This window comes from Petaurus breviceps, unplaced genomic scaffold (assembly GCF_028583685.1).
Source record: "Petaurus breviceps papuanus isolate PSGF00001 unplaced genomic scaffold, PetGlider_PUasm1.0 90591, whole genome shotgun sequence".
In the NCBI taxonomy this organism is placed as follows: domain Eukaryota; kingdom Metazoa; phylum Chordata; class Mammalia; order Diprotodontia; family Petauridae; genus Petaurus; species Petaurus breviceps.
Genome location: NW_027187280.1, coordinates 4,995,243 through 5,006,969, shown reverse-complemented (window position 1 = coordinate 5,006,969; position 11,727 = coordinate 4,995,243). Strand labels below are relative to the sequence as shown.

General features: G+C 42.5%; 1 long non-coding RNA gene across 1 annotated transcript in view; it reads right to left on the bottom strand.

Moving 5' to 3' along the window:
* Positions 1 to 225: 225 nt before the first annotated feature.
* The window catches only part of LOC138142518 (uncharacterized), a 50,851-nt gene continuing 39,349 nt past the window's right edge, over positions 226 to 11,727 (bottom strand). Inside the window, exons 5-6 of the long non-coding RNA XR_011163450.1 lie at positions 4,563 to 4,698; positions 226 to 779 (exon numbers count right to left, since the gene is read on the bottom strand). This is a non-coding gene — a long non-coding RNA (uncharacterized lncRNA). The remainder of the gene's footprint in view (positions 780 to 4,562; positions 4,699 to 11,727) is intronic.

Sequence of the window (11,727 nt, the reverse complement as noted above, 5' to 3'; positions counted from 1 at the left end):
TTTTTTTTTTTTTTGCAGGGCAGTTGGGATTAAGTGACTCGCCCAAGGTCACACGGCTAGTTTTTGTGTTAAGTGTCTGAGGCCAGGTTTGAACTCAGGTCCTTCTGACTCCAGGGCTGGTGCTCTATTCACTGTGCCACCTAGCCGCCCCAATATCTCCTATTTTTCAATAAATCTGGCGTTTGGAGAACAATCATTCCTCTTGTCCTCATGCAGGCTCTTAAATTTGCAGATTCACACACAGTCAACTTGATAAAAGTGACCCTTAAGGGGATTCCAAAATTAATAATAGTTTATTATAAAGCAATTTGTGGTTTGCAAAGTATTTAACCTGCATTATTATCTCACTTGCTTCAATGATCCTGAGTTGGGTGCTGTCTTTATCCCCATTTTACAGATGAAGAAATGAATTCTGAGAGAGGTTAAATGATTTTCCCAGGGTCATATATCTAGCAAATATCTGAGGTAAGATTTGAACTCTGGTCTCCCTGACTCTAAGCCCATTGTTCTACCCGCTATACTAACTTGCCCTGCAGGAGTCTTCGAGGCTGGATTCTAATCCTCCCTCTTCCATGAAGTTCTAAGAGAGGTGTAGAGGCCAAGCCTTGGTTGAAAGTCTCAGCTGGGAGTAGATGATCTTGCTGTCTCCTGCCCGGTCAGCCCACAGTTGGAGTCTCATTTTCAGGTTATAACATGTTATCAGGAGAGCAATCAGGATAGTGAAGGGCCTTAAGTTTAGGCCATACGAGGGTCATTTGAAGGAATTGTAGATATTTAGCCTGGAGAAAATGAGAGAGAAGATGACAACTCTAGGCAAGTATTTGAAGAATTGTCCTGGGGAAGAAGGGGCAGCTAGGGGGTGCAGTGGATAAAGGGCAGTAGACCCGGAGGTAGGAAGACTCATCTTCAGGGGTTCAAACCTGGCGTCAGACACTTACTAGGCTGTGTGACCCTGGGCAAGCCACACACTGTTTGCCTCAGTTTCTTCATCTGTAAAATGAGCTGGAGAAGGAAAGCCCAGTGAAGAGAGATAAGATATGTTCAGGTTGGCCCTAGAAAGTAAAACTTGAAACAGTGGGTAGAAGATGCAGAAAGGCAGGCTTGAGGCAAGGAAACATTGCTCAAAATACTGATCTGAGGATATGATAGGCATCATAATAGCTAATATTTACATATCACTTACTAGATGCCAGGCTCTGTGCTAAGCAATTTATAATGTTTAGCTTATTTAATCCTCATAACTACAGTGGGAGGGAGGTGCTATTATTGTCTCCATTTTACAGATGAGGAAACTGAGGCAAATAGAAGCTAAAGTGACTTGCGCAGGATTGTACAACTAAGTAAGTAAGTATCTGAGGCTGGATTTGAACTCAGATCTTTTTAACTCAAGTGCTCTATCCACTGTGCCACCTAGACCAAACCTGGCTCCACAGAAGAGAAAGAAATGAAAAGACAGTTCCCTGCTTGCTCTGAAGAAGTGGCAGGAGCGCCTCTTGGTATGGAACATTGATATAATGTCAGATTTTTTAAAAAATTGTTAATTCATTTTGCTGAACTGTTCCCTCCCCCCTTTTTTATCTTTATCATAATGGATGGTTCTTTGGACAGGAGAGTGGATGAATGGTGGAAATTGTAGCTGTTATAAAAACCAAAAGATATCAATATAGATTCTTTAAAAAAAAATGTATGATGAGCTGCCTCAGGTAACAGTGGAATGACTGATGGCCTATCAGTTATATCACAGGATTTTTTCTCAGGTACAGATTAGGCATGACACCCCCCTCCCATTCTGATTCTGCAAGTACTCTAGTCTATGTGGCTCTCCGTTTTCTAAACTTTTATAGGATAACATAGCCTGTATTACCAGCAAGCACCATGTTATTCATAGTCATTGATATATAACAGGACTATAGATCTAGGGTTGTTATAAGTGTATGGTCCCTCCCAGCGTAACAACAGCCAACATTTATATAGGGCTTTCTATGGGCCAGGCACCATACTAAGCACTTTGCAATTATTATCTCGTGGGACCCTCACAGCAACCCTTTGGTTGTTTGGGAGGAGCTAGGTGCTGTTATTTTACTCATTTTACAGGTGAGGAAACTGAGGCGAACAACTGTCACACAGCTAGTGAGTGTCTGAGACCAGATTTGAGCTGAGGTCTGTCTCCAGGTCCAATGCTCTATTCATTGCATCACCTAGCTGCCCCCAGTATGATTTTAAACTCTTTGAAGGAAAGAACCATTTTCACTCTGGTATCTCTCCCTCACCACTTCCAGGGTAGCTGTTCAGTCTTTATATAATTGTATTAAATTGAATGAATCCACAAATATTGTGAGGTTAAGAACATCTTTTCACAGATGTATTTCTCCTAGTTTCAAAGTCCTTGATGACTAAAGGTACATACCGTCTAAATGCGTAGTGGGGAGGGAAGAGCTTGATTTGGGGTGTAAAGTGATGTTACAAGAATCCAACATATCTCACAGTCTTGGTAGGAACACATAGATCAGAATTCAACTGTATAAGGGATCAGGGACTCCTGGGGATAGTCATCCAGCCTGTTTTTCTGTCAGACCTACCACAGAAGTCAGGATCTCAGCCTCTCCCTCCTCAAAAGGTACCCATTCCATTTCAAAGGCTTCTGGAAAAAGAGATCAGACTCTTGCACAGTGAGTCTGCCGATCTGGACATGGAGTTCCTACATGATTGAGATGATTAGTTCTCTTTAGCCTGCTCAATCCCAAAAGCTTACTCCAATGCCCTGCCTATCCCCATATTCCTGGACATTAGGAGTTAAAATTGCTGTAAGATATGGGGAAGGGCATGCAAATTACAGAGTTTAGACACTAGTGTCTCCCAGAAACAGCCCCTGTCTCCAAGGGCTGTCCACTTCTCTCCTGTGATGAGTATCCCAGGTCACAGTAGGGCCTCCTAGGCCAAGGACCTTGGAATCTCAGCTTCCCAGAAAATCAGCTTCTTCTCTGAACTGATTGTAGGAACCTCTGCCATAGACACGTTATAGAAGTAAGTATCCTTCTCTCTGGGATTTATGCAGATGCTGTTACCTCTGCCTCTAAACAGTTGAACCAATGAAAACACAATATTCTTCTATGCCATAATTAGGTTCCATACAGTCCTCCTTGACATATTATTGCTATATGTAAATGACCTGGCTCTGGTCCCTAAACACTCTCTTTGCTCTTTACCATACATCCCAAAGCCCATGTGTGCCTCCCTTGGGGGTATTTATTTACAACAGAAAGAAGACAACAGAAATAACAAAAGTAAGGACCCCATAAAAAAGTTCTACCCAAAAAGTTTCTTAAATTATCCTTACTAGCTAATGTTGCCAACTCAAGTATATATATATATATACATTTTTTTTTTTACCCCAGAACACCTTCATCTTGATTTGGGATTGTCCCAACCCTGGATATTTGTAAGATTTGTAAGAATTCCAAACCTAGGTTTATTCTTAACCAATCAGGAAACCTCTTGATCAACTGGGAACTTGGTATGTTTCAGTGATACCTTCCCACTTAACTACGGGTTAAGTAAATAACCATCCCATTCTTCTCCCAGAGGACAAGATTGTATGACCCCAGATTCAACATAGGAGGATGGTTTATATGTAATTCAATATGTCCAAGCCCCACTCCCTTCTGTCACATGTCCTAGCTGCTTATACCAATCCGAAAAGCATTCTCCTAGATCCTATTCTCCCCATTCTCAGCCCAGGGCTTCCTGTTCCAGACCTTTGTCCCTTAGGCTCCAGGGAACTGCATGTAGGGTGAGAAGACTTGAATCGCACCCCAGAAATGTCACTTACTTCCTGTATGACTTAAGTTGCTTCTTATAGAATCACAGAGTTATAAGGGAACTTAGAGGTCATCGGGTTCCAGTCTTTCATTTTACAGATGAGGAAACTGAGGTCTACACTAAGTGATTGCCTAGGGTCATACTTGCTAGCTGTAAATGTCTGATTCAGGATTTGAACTAAGAGCTTTCTAACTTCAAATCAAACACTCCATCCAGTACATCATGCTTCTTTTTCTTCCCCTCTCTGGCTCTCAGTTTCCTCACCTGTAAAAATGAGGAGGGTGGATTAAGTGGTCTCTGATTCCTCCTCTCCCACACCACACTAAATCCTATGATCTGTGTGAGGATTGAGCTGGGAATGTTAGGTGACCTTCCTTGCTAAAAATGTGGGGGTCATCTTCCCTTCCCCCCGCCATCACATCCCCTATTTTCCTATTTGTAACATAATCCATAAATCCTGTCCACATCAGGGCACAGTACACTGCTCAGGATTCCGGAGATGCTGAGTTAAATGGGAGTTAATGGAAAGTTGGGAGACGGCGGGCTTAGCCCACGTTGGCGGAAAGCCAGGGGTGTACAAAGAAAAGCCAACATCTGTTCTGAAGGAAATTTTTTCTGACAGAGCCCACATAGCCTGCCCTCTCCCTGCCCCCAGCACACTCAGATTTGTGGAGTTTCTGGTACTGCTATAAATAGATTTATTAGCACATGGACTGATGCTCATCTTGTCTTATGGAGCTTACCCCAGACAGAGTGGCCCCAGAGTCAGAAAGCTTCCTCTGTCCAGGGGAGCCCAGAAGAGGCAGTTTTAGCAGTGGGAGAAGAAACAGGGAGGAGGTCATCAGGGTCCCTGGAGACACTTATCTTCTTAGTCTGGACCTACACAGTACAAAATTGAGAAACGTGAAGCAATTGTATTAGGTGGAGGGGATGGCATGGAACTTGTTCAAAAAGATCAACCGACAAACACTTTTAAGCTCTTACTGTGTGTCAGATACTGTGCTCTGGGGATACAAACACAAAAGACTAACACAAAGGTTCTGAAGGTGGAGTTCATGGATCCCTGATGAGACTATGGATAGCTGTCAGGGGATCTGTGAATTTGTATGGGAAAACCTATCTTTATTCCTACTAACTTCTAACTGAAATTTAGGATTTACTTTTGACTAAAACATGATTCTTTTTTTTTTTTTGCTTTTTGGAGGGCAGTTGTGCAGGGGTTAAGTGACTTACCCAAGGTCACACAGCTAATTTTTGTGTTAAGTGTTTGAGGCCGGATCCAAACCCAGGTCCTCCTGACTCCAGGGCCAGTACTCTATTCACTGCACCACCTAGCCACCCCTAAAACATAATTCTTAGAAGGAGTCCATAGGTTTCACCAGATTCATGATCCACAAAAGGTTAAGAGCACCTGTTCCAAAGAATACTGACATTGGAGTCAGGAGACCTGGATTCTACATCCAGCTCAGTCACTAACTTGATTTCATTTCCCTTTGCCTCTTTTTGCCTCATGTGCAAAATAAGGGGGTTGAATGAGGTGAATTCAGGTCCCTTACTGATTGAGAAATCAGTTCCATGAATAAACCAGTTCAGTTTACCAATGCAGTTGTTGTTTAGTAGTGTCTGACTCTTCATGACCCCATTGGGGGTTTTTATGGCAGAGATAGTAGAGTGGTTTCCCATTTCCTTCTCCAGATCATTTTATAGATGAGGAAACTGGGAAAAGCAGGGTTAAAGTGACTTGCCCAGGGTCACACAGCTAGTAAGTGTCTGAGGTCATATTTGAACTCAGATATTCCTGACTCCAGGTCTGGTATTCTATCCACTGCATCAGCTAGCTGCCCTTACCAATACAGATCAAATTTCCAAAAAAAATATTCACTCTGGGAGTATATAACTCAGTTTAATTGTCTGCTTTGATCTAATAAATACTCTAACCCAAATCATGATCTGAAGTCTCATTGTTTCTGCACATCTCACAGTGATGTGAAGAGTTCAGAGGGTACTTTTCCTTAAAAAATTTTTTTTTAAAGGCAAGAACTTTCCACTTACAAGGCAAAGTCTTTTTAAACCTGGAAGAAAAGTGGTTAATGACACTGTAACCAAAATAGAAATAATAGGAACTTTCTAGTTTGGAGAAAGTAGCTTATAAATCTAATTACAATATGGAACTGGAGACCCGGGGGCAATTTTTAAGCAATATGCTGGGTCAACAGGATTAATCAATACCACAAGTGTGAGTTTGCCATTAGCCAGGGTAAACTCCCTCCTCCCAGAGCACACATTCTGAAAATAATACTTGATAGGAAGCATTTCAATGGGGAAGAAGAGGAAAAAGGATTTTTTACATAAGCACAGAGGCTGCATGATACATAAGGAAAAGAAAGAAGATCATAGATTTAATAATAATAATAAACAGCTAGTATTTATATAGCACATTGAAATTTGCAAATCACTTTTTAATTATATTATTTTATCCTCATGACAACTCTGATAGGTAGGTGCTATAATTATTTATGAGCAAATCAAGATATCACCCATGTGACATCATTGGCCCTCTCCAAGAACGAAGGACAGTGACAGCAGAAGAAGAAACTGAGTCAGACAGCAGTTAAGAGACTTGCCCAAGGTCACAGAGCTAATAAGTGGATGTGAATTTCTTGACTCCACATCTAGCTCTCTACCCAGTGGTCCCCCTAGACATACAAAGATTGAAGGGACCTAAGAGATCATGCTATTAATGTCTCCTGCAACATCCATGCCTTTGCCCAAGTAGTCCTTCAAGCAATGTACAACCACCTCACCCTGCCTACAAGAATCCTGAGCTCCCTTCCAGGCACTGCTGAGGTGAACCTCCTGAAGGAAGCCTTCCCTAATCCCCTCAGTTATTAGTACTTTCTCTGAAATAATTTTGTGTGGTTTTGTATAAACTTTGCATTTTCTTTTCTCATCCACATAATGTGCCCCATTCCCCTGCCCCTCCCTCCAGTACTCCCTTCATTTTTTGTCTTAGCATCCCTACTACCTGGCACAGTGCTGTATATTCACCAGTTATTATAAATATTGTTTGAATTTAATCTAGTCTTACCCTCTCACTTTACAAATGAGGAAACCGATGTCCAGGAGAAGAAAAGGATTTGCCCAAAGTCAAGATTGCTGTTAATAGGAGAACCAGAATTCCGACCCAGAATCTCTGACTCCCATACCTTTTTCACAATACCACTGAAGTAGGTAAAGCTACTTAAACTTGAAAAGACCCTTTCTCTCTCCAAAACCATCAGGGAACCAAGAGAAAGAATAGGAAGTCACGGGCAGGAGCCAAAGCTTACTGAAGTCTCCATCATGCCCTCTGTGTGAGACAGGGAAATAAACCAAATTATGCTTTTCAGACTAGTGATGTACCTGCATTATCTAAGGGATATTTCCAGCCCTAAATTCCAAATGGATTTCTAAAGAGCTGTTCAACTTCCTGAATGTTTCCATGGGGTTCACCTCTAGAGCAGGGCTTTCCAGGCATGTTACTTAAATCTCAGGAGCCCAAGATGAGATTTCCAGAACCATCAGGCCCTGCCATGTCTCGTCTGGGAGATGGGCAGTTCTGAGCATGCCGATTTAGTGAGATATTTGCATGCTTTCCCTATGCAGCTAAAGGAAATAAGTGCATGACATACTTTAATGTGTTCGTCCAGCAGCATCCCACCAAAATGTGCATTTGCTTTTAAAAAAGTAAAGAAAAAGGCAATTTTTCACTTTTAAATAGCTTTCATTCTATGTCTTAATAAATGCATGTTTGTTGATTTGTGTAAGCGTGATGTAGGAAGTCTGCAAATGAATGTAATCTGCAACAAGGGGGTAGCTAACCACTAGCAAACACTTTTGAATAATGAATCCCTACTGTATCAGATGGACGCTATTCATAATAATTCCTTGCTTTTCTCATTTTGCTGTGTACAGTAGCGATTAATCAATTTGCAATGTTATGTCACCCGCAACAAATTGCTAGCACCAAGACAAATTTATTGCTTTATGATAAAAGAACTTGTTTAGGTAGAAATAAATTAAATTTGGGGGGTTGTTATTTGAGTTTGATGTTTACATATCTGACCCACCGGAGTGTAGGCCGGAGGAGGTGAGAATATCCAATTATTACTCCCTAGGCCCGGGAATAGTTCAAAGAGATTTGAGAGCAAATGGTATGTTTGTACAGCTAACTAGTCCTTGAAGAAGGAGTTCCTCCTGGGAGCCAGCAGGACACGGAGAAAACCATTCATGAGAGCACACCATGATTCTTAGGAATACACTTAAGTGCTCTCAGTCGCAGGGGCAGCCAGGCAGCTCTGGAGGGTTGGTCTGGTGGCTTTTGCAGACAGACTTTTCTTTCCCTTCTTTCTTGGTCTGTCTGCTTCGTGAGACTCAGTTTGCCCTGGAGTTGAACTGTAAGGTCTCTACATATTCCTCCTTCACACCTAGAAAAGAGCTAAGTAGGAGAGGGGCCAGGGTGGTTGTGGTATCCTCTGGGCAGTCACCAAAGAATAGACGGACTAAGCAGGATCATGGATTTGGAGCTAAAAGGAAGCTTAGTAGGGGCTCTTTCCTCTGACCGCTCATTTCATAGATAAGAAAACCAAGGTTGAAAAAGATTACATGACACTCTAAGGCACATCTAGAATTTGAACCCAGGCATGGTATCACACAATCATTGATCTCAAGCTGGAAAAGACCTCAGCGACCAGCTGGTCCAACCCCTTCATTTTACGGGTGAGAAAACTGAGGCCCAGTACAGTGACTTGTCCAAGACCATATGGACAGTAATAGATAAGAGATAGACCCTCTGAATCTAGAGCCTTTTTGCACTGCCTCTGAAACTGCAAACAAAGTGTTCAGGGAGAATATTAAAAGAGAACAGCCTTCTAGAATACTCAATCCCATTTATTTCAAACAAAGGGGATGCTAATTACAAATCATTCCTTCCTGTGCATTAAAGCGGTTGCCCTTTGGATATATATGAGGCAACACTTTGGAAACCTAGTTCCAGATACTATCTATACTTCTTTAAAATAGGACCAGAGGTCTTTACAGTATTGTCTAAACCAGACTTAGCTCCAGCTGTGAGGTTGGACTGGTTGGGGCCTCTGGAGATCTTTGGATGGAATGGAATGGATGCTAGCGCAGTCCTCTGACTGTTTGCCAGGCTCTCTGCTGCCCTGCCTAGGGTCCCCACTGCCCGGCTTCCTGGATGGCCAGGAATGACAGCTTTCAGGGTATCAATAGCCACCATGAAATATGGTACCAGGGAATGTGCCTGGGAACACTTCTATTTCTTCCTTTGAGCTTAAGAGCCAATCTATGCCTCAGAAGCTGCTGGGATGACAGGGTAGAAGATGCCGCAGGTTCAGAGGACCAGCGTGTCTGACTCACCTTGTCACTGCTTGCTTCCCCTCCATCTTTCCCCCTCTCCGGTTATCTGTGTCTCCTTTCAGCCTTCTGCGTCTCTCTGGCTTTTCATTTTCTGTTTTCACCTGTCCTCTAAATGTCATTCCTCTCTCAACCCTTCCCTTACACACTTCTTCCTGGCACCTCCTGAATTTCTCTCCCTACTAATTCCCCAGCCCTCTTTTCCTCTACTTTCCCATGGTCCCTCTTTCTCTCTCTCTCTCTCTCTCTCTCTCTCTCTCTCTCTCTCTCTCTCCCTCTCTCTCTCTCCCTCTCTCTCTCTGGTTAATTCTGATTATTTCTCTGTCTTCTTGCTCTCTTGGTCCCCTTTATTCCTGACCATGCAGTTTCTCTTAGCTCGGGATTGAAAAAAAACCCACACGGCTAATATCCCTGTCAGCCTTTTCCTGAATCATTGCTGCACAATCCCAGGGAGGTTAAATAGAGATTCTTTCTTGCTAGAGCTGGAAACACCCCTGTTGGTCCTTCCCCTTCTAGGCTCAGGAGAGGAAAAGGGCTTTAAAGCAACTAAACCCAGGATTGGTATCCAAACTGGGCATCCTTACTTGGTCTTCCAAAGGATTGATCATAGACATCGATCTGGAAAGGATGGGAATTCTAGCTGCCCTCTGTTTCTAAAATCCCTTGCTGAGAAAGTAAATTCTGCCATAAGTTGCTAAAAAGTGTCAAGGCTTAAAAGACTCTTCTAGTGTCACCTTTGCTTCTCAGGGTACTAGTGAAGTTGTGCCTTTGCCAAGTCTTTGGGGCAGGAGGCCTCCTAGAGCCTTCTGTGTCAATATGATTTCTTCAGTACTGCTCTATTTCCTCATCAAGGCAGAAGCTGAGAGTCTTTAGTCCCAATTCCTAGACCTGGCCTATTCTTCTCGCTTTCAACTGGGGATATACTGTTAAATGTTTTACAGACAGCTCTGGGGCTGAGGGAGGAAGGGGGGATGTACAAATGACACACTTTTAAGTTTAATTGCCATTATTGATATTTTCTCCATCACTTTCTTAAGTCTAGACAACTAACAAAACAATAAATCAAGCCCTGGTTTATGGCGTTTGCTGAATTTTGAGGTGCAAATATTCAAAGAGAAAATTTAACTACAAATTTTCTTGAGTAGGCTCAAGCTAGGTCCACCGTGGTGCTGCATTACAACACAAGAGTTCATTGCTTTTGAGATACAAAGGCCCTTAGATGTTGTCCAATGCCTTCATTTTATAGCTCAGGAGACTGAAGTCCAGGGAAATTAAGCCCAGCTCACCCAGGTTGTGTGACTCCAGAAACAGTGCTCCTTCCTCAGAAAGTTAAAGTGGAATAGCAGGAATGACATTGAATGTGATGTAAGAGGAGTCCTAGGCATAGGTAAGGGACCTCAGAGGACATCTAGTTGGGTCCCTTTATTTTATAGAGGATGACACTGAGGCCTCACACAGGGAGTAAAGAAGGTGGATTTCAGGCCCAGTCCCCGGGGAGGCTGTAAGATACAGTGGAAAGAACACTGGTTCTAAATTCAGGTGCCCTGGGTTCTAATGCAGCCACCCCTCCTCTCCTGCCACTTCCTATGGGATCAAGAGTGAATCATTTAACCTTCCCATGCCTCAGTATACTCAGCTGTAAAATGAAAGAGTTGAGCGAGGTCAGCACTTCTTAAACTGTAGATCACCATCCCATATGGGGTTTTGAAAAATTTGTCAACAATAAAAGGTTTCCGAATGCACGACAACCAAAAATTAATTAAAAATCAAACTCATAATGTATCCCAGGTGTTTTTGGAAGCACTTGCCTGCATCACATCACTTCACTGCAGCCTTAGTTCTGAACACACAGCATGTGAACTTTGCATTGTGCATGCCCTCATGTCACCCAGCACCAGTGAATGCTGCCAAAACACGAAAAGAGGTCAAAAGTGGAAAAAGTTTAAGAAGCCCTTCACTAAATGATCTCTAAGGTCCTTTCTAGATTTAACATTCTACGGTTCCTCATGGGATGGGAACCTTATGTAAGAAGAGGCCTGGCCAGCCTGTGAGTCCCGTGAGTATGGAAGGTGGAAAGGCAGAGATGGGTTGGGGCTGCCTTTTTCTGATTGGAGCACCAGTGTAGCTCTAGGACCAAGGACATCATATTTAGTGGGATTTAAGCAAGGTAAAACAGATGGTCTTTTCTCTCAGATAAGAGCATCAAAAACTCATCGAGCCTGGGAAGGCAGTTTCATTCTTTCAGTGATAATAGGTCTAGGCTAGCAGGTTGAAAAGAGGATTCTGACGATTATGTAGACATGGAAAATGAAAATTTTAAAAATGGTCCTTTGTCTCATGAATTCTGATATTTCAGGTTCTGGGGTTTATTTGGGGAATTGCTTCAATTCTCAACAACCTTTGGCCTGTGTAGACACCACACAGTATTTATTTAGCAAAATGAGGCTAATGTAACTATTCTATAGTTTTCTTAATTAGACTGGATACTAATGA